We start from the raw sequence: 13,140 nt of genomic DNA, 5'->3' as shown, positions 1-13,140 counted from the left end.
CCCTGTGTAACGTGGGACGGCTGGGGTCCTAGCGCACTCTATATAAGCCTCCCCCTCCTCTGGCATAAGGGTTCGCACCCCCTGTAACTTCACGCATAATCCAGTCGACTGCCTCAGGGCACCAAGATGTAGGGCTACTACTTCCTCTAAGAAGGGCCTGAATTTGTAAATCTTCCGTGCACAATCTCGCCGTAGCTAGGATCTTGCCTCCTCCTATGTACCCCCCTTTCTACTATTAGACTTTGAACCACGATTGGCACCCACCTTGGGGTAGGTGTCATAGCGAGTTCCGGTGAGGTTGCGATTTTTCTGATTCCCATCATCATGGTTTCGAGTGGAGGTTTGGCTGAGGGCCGCGAGATCCATCTCGGCGTGCTCGTTTTCATCGCCGACGACTCCCCTTGGCTTCAAGAAGCTCCCCTCGACGTCGAGGTGGTCCCCGTCCGCGGGGCGACCCACTTTCGGGCGTGTGTCCCCGGCGTCCTTCTACGTCAACCATTGACCCAGTATCAGTCGGCTCCCACAACATCTTCGCTCCCCGCTGCTCATCACCGCAAGCGATCCGGTCGATCGCGGCTTCGGCGGTGGATTGAGCATGCGGTGGCTCGCCGGTCGGCCACCCCTTAGGTCGCAGCAATCGAGCACGACGAATCTCTCTACGGGCTGTTCGATCTGTCGACTGGCTCCATTGAGACCCTGTCCGAGTGTGACAGCAGCGACCCTGCGGCAGAAGTCCTGATGGTCGACATGCCGTGCAGCCCACCTGGTTTTTGCCACAGCAACTGCGGCGGTGGTGGCGGTGATCCGTCGCATGTTCACGAGGGATATCATCCTCAAGCCCTTACTTCGCAATAGCGAGAGGAGCTGCATCGTCGCAATACGGAGGCACTCCACACCCCCATCGTTGGGGAAACCTGTGAGGCTCGGGCCTTGGAGGCTACACGCCTGGCCACGTTGGCTGAGCGTGCATGGCTGGAGAACCTTCAACATTCACTCAACGAACGCGCTCGATGAATGGTCCCTGAATCTAGTCGACGACAGCGGCAATTGTCCCCCCGAACATCAGGTATACCGTACTCCAATTCAAAATCTTACTACTACGGCCCACATAGCAGAGTTAATCCAGCTGTCCCAATCAGAGGCTAGAAGGGGTTTGATTCAGATTCGAGCACTGCTCCGAGCAGCAGGAGAGGAGAACACAGTAGTTTCCAAGTCGTGCAACATGATCCTTAGTAGATCTGTGGTAGCGGACACTGTCCAGTCGGCCCACAACCGAAGATCGCCTCTGCGGCGTGAGGGCCGAGGGCACCATGAAGAGCAGTACATGGGTCGGAACCACGAGCAATATGATCATCGATTCGGCCATGAGGACCACCTCGAGTGCCCACGCCCCCTCCGAGGGGCAGATCTTATGCGCCCCGGCGACCCGATGACAGGCACACATATGGTGACGAGAGAAGACATCCAGTGGACACTAGAAAACCCAAATTCGATGCAAGGTTAATTTTGGTACAAGGTCTATTCGACCGGAACAGAGCTCACAGAGAAGGACAGGACAGAGATCGACCAACGAGCAGTCGAGTACATGTATCAGGACCTGAGTGTTTTAGCAGTGCCATCAGGGCCACAGAAATCCCTTCCAACTTCAGGTTGGCAACTGGGGTAAGTAAGTTTACCGGTGAATCCAAACCTGACACTTGGCTAGAGGATTATCGAGTGGTTGTACAGATTGGTGGTGATAATGATGAGGTAGCCATGAAACATCTTCCTTTGATGTTGGAAGGGTCAGCCAGGGCTTGGTTGAATCAGTTGGCTCCTGGCAGCATATTCAGTTGGGAAGAATTGGCCCGAATGTTTGTTAGGACGTTTGAGGGCACTTGTAAGCGGCCTGCAGGGATGACAGAATTGCAACATTGTGTTCAGAAACCGAATGAAACTTTGAGGGATTACATCCAGAGGTGGACAAATTTACACCACATAATGGAAAACGTGTCACCACACCAAGCAGTTTGCGCCTTCAAGGAGGGTGTTCGATACATTCGACCAATCTGACCATCCGGCACGTGTTGCTACACCAGGGCGACAAGCGTTGGTGGTCGACCCAATCGTTGGGGGCACTCGATTGACCAAAGTCCTGATGGATGGTGGCAGTGGCTTGAACATTTTGTATGCTGAGACTCTCCAAGAGATGGGCATCCCAATGTCCAAGCTCAGTGAAAGCAATATGCGCTTCCACAGTGTCATCCCTGGGAAGAAAGATGATTCACTCGGCCAGATCACTCTTGACATGGTTTTCAACGATTAGAAGAATTATCGCAAGGAAAAGTTGACATTTGAAGTTGTGGATTTTCATAGTTCTTATCATGCTATTTCGGGCAGGCCTGCGTATGCCCGCTTCATGGCTCGACCATGTTATGTATACCTCAAGATGAAGATGCCTGGTCCCAAAGGTGTGATCATGATCACTAGTAATCGGCAGAGAGTGGAGGAGTGTTTCCAGAAGGGCTCGAAGATTGCCGAAGAACAGATGGCAGCAGTGGAAATGCAAGAGTACCAGATTCGAGTGATTTGCTACGTGCCAAGATACCAGCTTCATAATCTTCATTTCAGTCGTTTGGTGAGACAAAGCAAGTTCATGTTCACCCGACCGATCCTAGTGCTGCTCTGACTCATATCTCAACAACGCTGGACAACAAATAGGAAGAAGCGATCATCCAGTTCCTCCGTGAGAACTGGGACATCTTTGCATGGAAGCCTTCGGACATGCAAGGTGTACCTAGGGGACTGGCTGAGCACCGTTTGCAAGTCGACCTGAAAGCAAAACCTGTCAAAGAGCATCTCCGTCGGTCCGCCGTGGAGAAGAGGAAAGCAATTGGTGAGGAGGTGGCTCAGCATCTCGCAACTGAGTTCATCCGCTAGATATACCACTCCGAGTGGCTCGCCAATGTTGTCATGGTCCCCAAGAAAGACGATTCACTTCGCATGTGCATCGACTTCAAGCATATCAATCAGGCCTGCCCGAAAGATCATTTCCCTCTGCCCCGCATCGATCAAATTGTTGACTCGACTACGGGATGCGAGCGTTTGTCCTTTTCGGAGGCTTATTATGGGTACCATCAGATCCAACTATATGGACCTGACGAAATGAAAACAGCTTTTATCACCCCATTCGGGTGCTTTTGCTATGTTACCATGCCCTTTGGTCTCAAGAATGCTGGTGCCACATTCATGCACATGATTCAGAAGTGCCTGCTCACTCAAATCAGTCGGAATGTGGAAGCATACATGGATGACATCATGGTCAAGTCACGTAAAGGTTCTGACCTACTGACTGACCTCGTCAAAACCTTTGCCAATCTGAGAAGGTATGATATCAAGCTTAATCCGTCGTGCACATTCAGAGTCCCAGGAGGAAAGTTACTTGGTTTTCTCGGTTCCGAACAAGGGATCGATGCAAACCCAGAAAAAGTTGGTGCAATCCTCCGAATGAAACGCCCTCTGTGTGTGCACGATGTCCAGAAGCTTACTGGTTGCCTGGCCGCATTGAGTCGATTCATTTCTCCTCTCGGTGAAACGGCATTGCCTCTTTACCGACTGATGAACAAATCTGACAAGTTCGAGTGGACTCCTGAAGCTGACACAGCGTTTGCAGAGCTCAAAGCCCTGCTTTCCACCTAGCCGGTGCTTGCTGCTCCAATCAGCAAAGAGCCTTTACTGCTTTATACCGCAGCCACTGGACAATTTGTTAGTGCTCACGGTCAAGCGGGAAGAAGAAGGCAAAGCTTAAAAGTTCAGTGCCCAGTGTATTATATTTCTGAAGTCTCAACTCCATCCAAGCAGAGATATCCGCATTATTAGAAGCTGGTTTATGGAATTTATTTCACGACAAAGAAAGTTGCACACTACTTCTCAGATCACTCAGTTTCATTCGTCAGTGATGCTCCATTATCAGAGATTCTGAACAATAGAGATGCAACTGGTTGAGTGGAGAAATGGGTGATTGAACTCCTTCCGTTGGATATCAAGTTTGAGGCAAAGAAAGCAATCAAGTCCCAAGCCATATAATATTTCCTCGCTGAGTGGAGTGAGCAGCAGCAGCCGAATCAAATTCACTCGGAACATTGGACTATGTTATTTGATGGGTCCAAGATGCTGAATTGTTCTGGTGCTGGGGTGGTAATGGTATCTCCACGAGGCGACAAACTCAGTTATGTTCTCCAGATTCACTTTGATTCCTCCAGCAATGAGGCTGAATATGAGGCACTTCTGTACGGGTTGCGTATGGCCACATCACTCGGTGTCTGTCGCCTAATGGTCTATGGTGACTCAGATTTGGTGGTCAATCAAGTGATGAAAGAATGGTATGTCAGGATCCCGGCTATGACTGGCTATTGCAATGCAGTGAGGATGTTGGAAAAGAAGTTTGAGGGGTTAGAACTCCACCACATACCCCGAGTCAAGAATCAAGCAGCTGATGATCTGGCGAAGATAGGCTCCAAGCGCAAGCCTATTCCCAGCAATGTGTTTTTGGAACATCTCCATAGTCCGTCAGTTCAAGAGGATCCTTTCCCGAAAGAGCCCCCACAACCAAAAAGTTCCACCGATCCGACTGAAGTTGAAATCCCAGCCGTGGTCGACCTGATCATGGAGGTATTGGTCATCACCCCTGATTGGATGGTGCCATATACTGCATACCTACTCAGAAAAGAGCTCCCAGAGGATGAGGACTAGGCCCGTCAGATCGTTCGTCGATCCAAAGCCTTCACCTGATAGGTGGACGATTGTACAGACATGATGTTACTGGAGTTGCTCTACGATGCATTACACCAGAAGAAGGTCGAATGATTCTCAATGATATCCACTCGGGGACCTGTGGTCACCATGCGTCCTCTTAGACAATCGTGGCCAAAGCATATCAAGCGGGTTTTTACTGGCCGCGAGCAAATGAAATGGCAAAAGAGATAGTCGACAAGTGTGAGGGCTGCCAGTTCTACTCCAACATGTCCCACAAACCTGCATCGGCCCTGAAGACCATTCCACTCGTCTGGCCATTTTCTATTTGGGGATTGGATTTGGTTGGACCCCTGAGGACAGGTAGAAGTGGTTTCACTCATTTGCTTGTAGCAGTCGACAAGTTCACTAAATGGATCGAAACCAAGCCTATCAAGAGTCTCGATTCAAGCAATACCATCAGTTTCATCAGAGAGTTGACATTCAAATATGGATTCCCCCACATTATTATCACTGATAATGGATCCAACTTTGATTCTGATAAGTTCAGAGCATTCTGTGCCTCCCAAGGAACTCGGGTCGACTATGCGTCTGTCGCGCATCCGCAGTTGAATTGGCAGGCAGAGAGAGCGCATGGTTTGATCCTCCAAGCGCTGAAAACCCAGTTGATGTGTGACCTCAAGCATGCGGCAGGTGCTTGGGTGGATGAGTTTCCATCAGTCCTTTGGGGGTTGAGAACAATGCCGAATCGGTCGACTGGTCGGACTCCCTTCTTCATGGTCTATGGGGCTGAAGCCATGTTGCCAAGCAATTTGCTTCACAACGCGCCCCGAGTGGAACTTTTCTCAGAAGCTGAAGCAGAGCAAGCTCGGCAAGATGCTGCTGACCTCCTGGAAGAAGAGAGAGAGATGGTCTTGATCCGATTGACCATTTATTTGCAAGACCTCCGTCCATTCCATGACAGAAATGTGAGAGGTCGAGCATTTCAGGAAGGAGACCTGGTGCTCCGAGTGGATTAGCAACGGCCTCACAAGATTGCTCCTGCTTGGGAAGGTCCCTTCATCATCACGAAGGTGCTCCACAAGGGAGATTATCACCTTTACAATGTGAAACACAAGAAACATAAGCCACACGCTTGGAACGATGATCTGCTCTGCCATTTTTACACTTAAGCACTCGGGTCGACAAGTTATAATAAGAATCGTTCCTTTTGCTTATCAAAGACAAGATTTTTTTTGTGCCTTAATAATTGTTATCGTGTCAATTTGTGTGTGTTAAAATCCCCCAGTGGGTGGCTTAGCCGCGAACCTAATTCGCCTAAGTTAAATCTACCACGAGTGGTGAGCAATCCTCCCACTCGAGGGCTTAGCTGCAAACCTGATTCACCTAAGTTTCTAAAATCCTACCGAGTGTAGAGCAATCATCCAACTCGGGGGCTTAGCTGCAGTTCCGTACTCACCTAAGTTTGTAAAATCCTACCAAGTGGAGAGCAATCCTCCCACTCGGGGGATTAGCTGCAGTCCCGTACTCGCCTAAGTTTCTAAAATCCTACCGAGTGGAGAGCAATCCTCCCATTCGGGGGCTTAGCTGCAGTCACGTACTCACCTAAGTTTCTAAAATCCTATTGAGTGGAGAGCAATCACTACAAAAAAAATACACTTCCGTGATGATACGTGTTTGTCACAGTAGGTCGTGTTTTTTGTCATGCATGTACATCCATGACAAATTTATGACAGAATCAAGATAGTCATACCTGTGCTGTCGTAGAAGTGTTCCATTACATTACCAAATTATCATCACGGAAGTGTCCACTTCCATGATGATAAATCGCGCGTCATAGAAGTGCTTTCGTCAAGGGTGACCGACACGTGGCATCCACCGTAACGGAACACCGTTAAGCTATCGGGTCGGGTTTTGGATCCGATAACCCGTTAACAGCCCCCACCAATGGGGATTTTCCACGTGTAAAATCATCATTGGCTGGAGGAGACACGTGTCAGGTCCACGTTGGCACACGTGTCACTCATCAAATGGGCGAGACGCGCCTATGATATGTTCACACGTGGACCGGCCCATCAAGTTTAAATGGGCTGACCCAACTAAAGGCCCACAAGATTTTGCGGACCATAATGGGCCGGCCCAGCTAAAGGCCCACGAGATTTTGCGGACCATAATGGGCTGGCCCAGCTAAAGGCCCACAAGATTTTGCGGGCCATAATGGGCATCCCCAGGTAAAGGCCCACAAGATTTTTGTGTGCCATAATGGGCTGGCCTAGGTAAAGGCCCACAAGATCCTTGTGGATCATAATGGGCCGGCCCAGCTAAAGGCCCACGAGATTTTGCTGACATTAATGGGCTGGCCCAGCTATAGGCCCACAAGATTTTGAGGACCCTAGTAGGCCGGCCCATTAACTGGCTGCCATGTTTTGGGCCAAATGCCGGCCCATATTTGATCTGGTCCATTAATGGCCTGCCACGCTCCGGACCTAATAGTGGCCCATATGAGATTCAGCCCGTTAAAAGCCTACCACGTTCTGGATCAAATTACGGCCCAGATCAGGTCCGGCCCTTTAAGGGGCTTTGGGCTCAATTAGCCCATATCAAATTCGGCCCATCAACTGGACACTATGCTTTTGGGCCCACTTGCTAAAGGCCCACTTAGTAATTCGGCCTGATATTAGTTTTAGCCTGTTAAGGGCTCGTTTAACATTTCAGCCCTATATTAATTTCGGCTTGTTAAAAGCCCGTCATATAGTTGGGCCTAACTACGGCCCGGTTTTCATCCGGCCTGCTCGCAGTCGATATCTGATTAGGCCAAACAAGGACTGAGACAATTTTGGCCTGTTAAAAGCCCGTGATTTGATTCGCACAATCATGGGCCGGGGTTCGTTTCGGGCTGCTGCCGGCCCGTGAGCTGTTCGGCATATTTCAGGCCCAACCTAAATCGTGATTGCATGACGGCCCAATTATGTACCGTAATTTTACGGTTTGGCCGGTTTGCTGCGAAGACAGGATATATATATACAGTAAAATAACTGCAGCATCGTGAATAAGAAAAAAAAACCTAGACTATACATTAAAGAAATTACGGCATATTACATCCACTGGGTATCAAAGTTCGCCTCTATGATAATAAAGCACAAGCAGACAGCAGACTACATACACGGGGCATCAAAGGTCGCCAGCAGTGCAAATAAACACACCGACAAAATAATATACAAAACCGATAGCACTTCAATAGAGTTCAAGAAAGGTTAGCCCTACTGGGGAGCTGCAGCGCAAGCAGCTGAGCAAGATGATGAGACTGCGCTTGTTCAACACTTATATCTTCCTCACTCTGAATGATAAACAAGTAGACAGATGGCATGTTTTGCACATAAAAGTATCAGTGCTGACAATTCATCACATTTCTTACTGACGAATAAAGTGACATAGTTTAAAATTGCATTAACACAATATGGTATTGTTCAGGTCAAGACATGGCAGGAAATGACATTGTGTAGGAGTTGGCAGCTTCACGACACCACTGGATTACAGATCAAGAACTCATACGTATCAATGGTTAGTGTGCTATCAATTTATACCATTTCAGATTGGCAAATAAAGAGACGGTTTAAATAATAGTAGAATGATATGACATTGTTCATAGTTAAGACATTGCAGAATATGGCATTGTGCTGTAGTGGGTAGGTTCACCACATCACTGGATTGCGGATGAAGAACAGAAGCATACATGCAGTGCAAAAGAAGATCACTTGCTCTGTATAGTTTAATTTACATGGTATGAAGAAGGAACTTGGTTGTACAACTGAAAACTTAAATTGAGAAAGGACAAACTTTTGTTTATGAACTACATAATAAACTTTAAACAAGCAATTTGATGCAAACACCAAAAATAAGCAGCTGTTGCAGTCATGCCTAACCAAATATATATAACAAAGTTTGAAGGCTTGAGATGGACAAACTTACATTATTGGTGAAGACAGGCTCTATAAAGGCCTTGTCCATGCTGATGGGGGGGGGGGAATTCAAGAAGTTTACCATAGAATCTTCTTCAAAAGCATTGCCTTTATTCTAAATTTTGCTAAGAGTAAATATAAATGTGATAATATACAAAAAACTGGAGAATATTTAAGATAAGATGAAGAGTGATGCTACATAACCAAGTAGCTATAAATGTAAGTGCAGCGATACAGCCAAGAGCAATGCACATCTAAACTTCTTTAGTACCAGCCTTATGGTAAGAGTAAATATAGATCTGATGTGTAGAAAATGGAGGGCAAAGGAAAATAAGCTGCAGAGTGATGGTACATGAACAACTACCTGTCATTATAAGTACACTGATAAAGGACAGCATGTACTTACAAGAACAATGTAGAGCTAAAAAACATTGGCATTGGATATATTCTACACTAATGTAACCATTCATACATATCAGATAATTTGGAGCGAACAATTGATAAGAAAGTTGTCATGCATACTTCTGTCACATAATGAACTAGGTATGTATGCAAGTAGAGTGATACATGACAACAGGTACTAACAAGAGCAAAGCAGCGGGCATCATATTTGCGATATCCTGTCGTTCTTTGTCAAACCGGAATTCTTCTTCGAGCAGATTTCCTAGAAAAAAGATCCGTAAGGCACATGCGGAAAAGTAGAAGTTCAAATTGTCATGTTATTTCATAGACAGTACCTCATCCTGGGAACGAGACCAGTGCATAACACTGTTTTTCCATTCAATGTCTTCTAAATTTAGCACAGGAGACTTCACCAGAAATTCATTTATAGACTTGCCATCAAAGTGTGATTTCCTCAGGTAACACCGATACTACTGCAATGCTTCCTTGAAAAGCACAAGCAAGCTTTGCTTGTCATGACTATCCAGATTGACACTTGCTTAGTTACAACAATGTAATGTAAATCATTGATGTGTTCAATCAGCAGAAAACAGGAAAATAATAACCATGAATAATAGCACTTACACGTAAGTTCGACAGGAAGATGTGAAAATGGTGTTTGTCTTCACAATAATCTTCCCATGATGGTAATATATGCACGTAGTCCCTAACAACATTGAAAGCATTGTGTTTTAAACTGGGAATAAATGGAATGGGGTTCCAATCTACAGGAATTGGCCATCTCTGCAGTTGGGATAGGTCTTCGGCCGATGGACTTGCTGTACTTTTGGCTGGAGTGGGATTTTTCTGTGGTACAGCTGGTGCTATGGCAAATGAAATTGGTATACCTTTTGCTGGAGTGCAGGTCCTGTGTGGTGGGGCTAGTGGTGTGGCCAGTGAAGTATGGGTACAGTCTGCTAGAGCCGGTCCTACATTTTGTGTCGCTGGTTGTACAACCAATATAAATGGGGTGCTGTCTGATTTCTTCGGCACCACCATGTTTTTCAAGGACTTTGCTGGTGCTCCTTCAGGTTCGGCAATCACCCTCTTCCTTTTTGATGTCTGATGCATAAGAACAGCATTTGAGTGGAATAACATGGTATGATGACAGATGGAATATGTATTGATAATGGATGGGCATGGCATCTCGACATATATGATGAGTAAACTAAGCAGATGGCGGTGCAACAAAGTAGAAGAAATGCAAGACAACATATGCAAGATACCCGCAATCAACAACAGGTGGGGAGCGTATGAGTTTCATTGCATCTAGAATGGCACTCAATGCCTTGGTGCCAATTTTGTAAGTCATTGCAGTGCTTAGCTCCAAGAGTGGATTGCTGCTAGTGCGACACAAAGCAGCTACACAGATTATAGTGTAGATATAACAAGAAAACCTTAAGCATCAGAGTAAAATCAGCAAAGTGGAACTTGCTGGAATATATGTGCTAGTATTGCTGGTACGGCTAGAAAGGCTTCGGATACCAGCTCTCTTCAAGTGAAGGTGCGGTACTATTAATATCAGTGTAACTCTCAAAGGCGACACAGCTACCCGCATTTCCTTGCTATTCTTATAGGATTCAAGTGGGCAGGCCACTACAAATCCTATCCCTATGTTTACAAGATCCTATGAATCAAAGAGGCTCAAAGTGTCCATCACAACCGACCGTATAGACCTCTACACTGCAAATGTCCCTGCTCATCTTCAGTACAAGGACCATATTGTACTACTATCATACTCCCTCCATTCCGAAATATAAGTCTTGGTAGAGATTTCCACTATGCATCACATGTAGATGTATCCAGATACATTTTAGAGTGTAGATTCACTCATTTTTCTCCATATGTAGTCCATGGTGGAATCTATACAAAGACTTGTATTTAGGAACGGAGAGAGTACATATTAAAGAAGAACGAAAGAGGAACATGGTAAAGAAGAGCAAGCAGATTTTGGATAATAAAATGCTGGTTGCGCAGTGCCCACACATGATGAACCAGAGCGCATTAAGAATGCAACTCCCAGCTGTCTCTCGACCATTTCAGGCGGTTGGATGAAGATCCTACGTCTCCTAACCCTTCTTCTTCCTCGTCTCTGATTCTTCCCATACAGAACATCGCACGGGCCGCCGGCCGGACCACCGGCCCCCACCGCCTGTGTTCCTCCGCCACCCCCACCCCCACCCCCTCCCCAACCCCCACCCGCATCGAGTTTTCTTTGTTCGACGAGGCCCCACAACCACCCGAGCCCCTTCGATCGCACCGGCGAACTCCGGCGAGCTCTGAAAAATCGACTGACCCAATTTTAAAATTTAGTCTACTGTGATTTAATTAGTGTGGAATATTATAGCGGAAAACCATAAGCATTGGGAGTATAGTGTTGAGATGGCCATGGCGGATCTGAAGGTGCAAACCGGACAAAGGCAACTTCGCAACCAAGACAAGAAATCAGAGTAAAGCAGCGGCGATCTATTTTCTTGCTGCGATAAATAAATTGAGCAGATACGAAAGAGTACCGCCTCTGGTGCGGCGCTATGTATGCATCTACTGAGAATTTGACGGTGTTGCAGTAGCGATGGCTGTCAGTGGCGTGAAGCAGATCTAGGAGGGCAGACGGTGGCGGCGGGGCACGGTGGACGAGACAGTGTAGGAGCAGTGCCGACAAGGTGGACAACGGCGGGGATGAAGCGAGAGGACGGGATGCAAGGATCCCGGTCCAAAGCCGTGGATGAGAGAGGTCGATCTCTTGTAATGGACGGTGGCGTCGGGGTATCAGCTCCGGCATGGTGGAGGAGGACGGTGGTGGATGGGGTGGCGGACGACTGCAGACGGAGGAGGGTGGGGTGAAGAGGGTGTTTTGGCGCCCACGGAGTACGAATGGGGAAAAGGGAGGTAGAGAGGAAGGGGGGAACCATATATTCAGGGCGCGCTTGTCTCAAATGCGAGGAAATTTACAAACATAGCCCCCATTTTAAATTTCTACTACATCACATCAACATTATTCGGTTGGGGATAGGACGGTAATCTCGCATACACTGAATATTTGCCGACGAGAGTTTGTTTTTGGCGCCCACCGTGTATGAATATGAATCGGGGAGGCAGTCGATTTCGGCCGAGGACACACTGTGTTTTGGCGCCCACCGTGTATGAATCCGGGTGAGAGGCGGTTACATCATGTTTGGGTGAAATTACAAACCTACCCCCATCGAAACCTATAGAAATCCAGCAGATAGGCTTTGCGTGGCAGTGATAGGCAGTAGTGATTTCCATCTCGCACATTTTGGTTTCGGGCGGTTACTGCGACTTTCCCCGCTTCGTTCAAATTTTGCAGAGTGCATGTTTACCGTGCCAACTCAATTCGAATCCCGTTTGTATTCTATTTTTTTCGGGCGGGATCCATTTTCAATTGGAATTACATTCTATATACATCATTTTTTATATATACTTTCAAAAGCACAACAAAGAATTCTGCTCCTTTATATGTATAATATGATTTACAAATACAACGATCTCGAAATCTTAAGGTTGAATTCGAATTTTTTTAACCAAATTATGTTCTACTAAAATGTATGGATCAATAATATCTACATATTAAATAACATAGATGTGCGTGAATTCATATGAGTATGCATGTTTGATAGATCAATTTTGGTTTGAGTATGGATTACATGTATCATCATCTCGAATTCAAATATTTGAATCCCTTTTTTGTTCACTCCTTTCATGCCCATCTCTCTCACATGCATGCTCCTTCAGGTAGCTATCACTCTCTTTTCTCCAGCTCACCAGCACGCTCACTTCATGTTTCTCCTGTCCTCGCAAACATGGTCTCTCGACGTCTCCCTTGAGAAGTGTCACACTCTCCCTATCATTATACATTACACGGTTTTCATTATCTCTCACGTCTCTACTGTTCTCTGGTATCACTCGGTACCTAAGCTTTCTTTTTCACCGCCACACACACAGTCTCCACTCGTCTTTCATTTTGTCTTTCTCTCTATGGGATTCTCTC

This window comes from Triticum aestivum, chromosome 3A (genome assembly GCF_018294505.1).
Source record: "Triticum aestivum cultivar Chinese Spring chromosome 3A, IWGSC CS RefSeq v2.1, whole genome shotgun sequence".
NCBI lineage: Eukaryota > Viridiplantae > Streptophyta > Magnoliopsida > Poales > Poaceae > Triticum > Triticum aestivum.
This window is presented reverse-complemented; position numbering follows the sequence as displayed.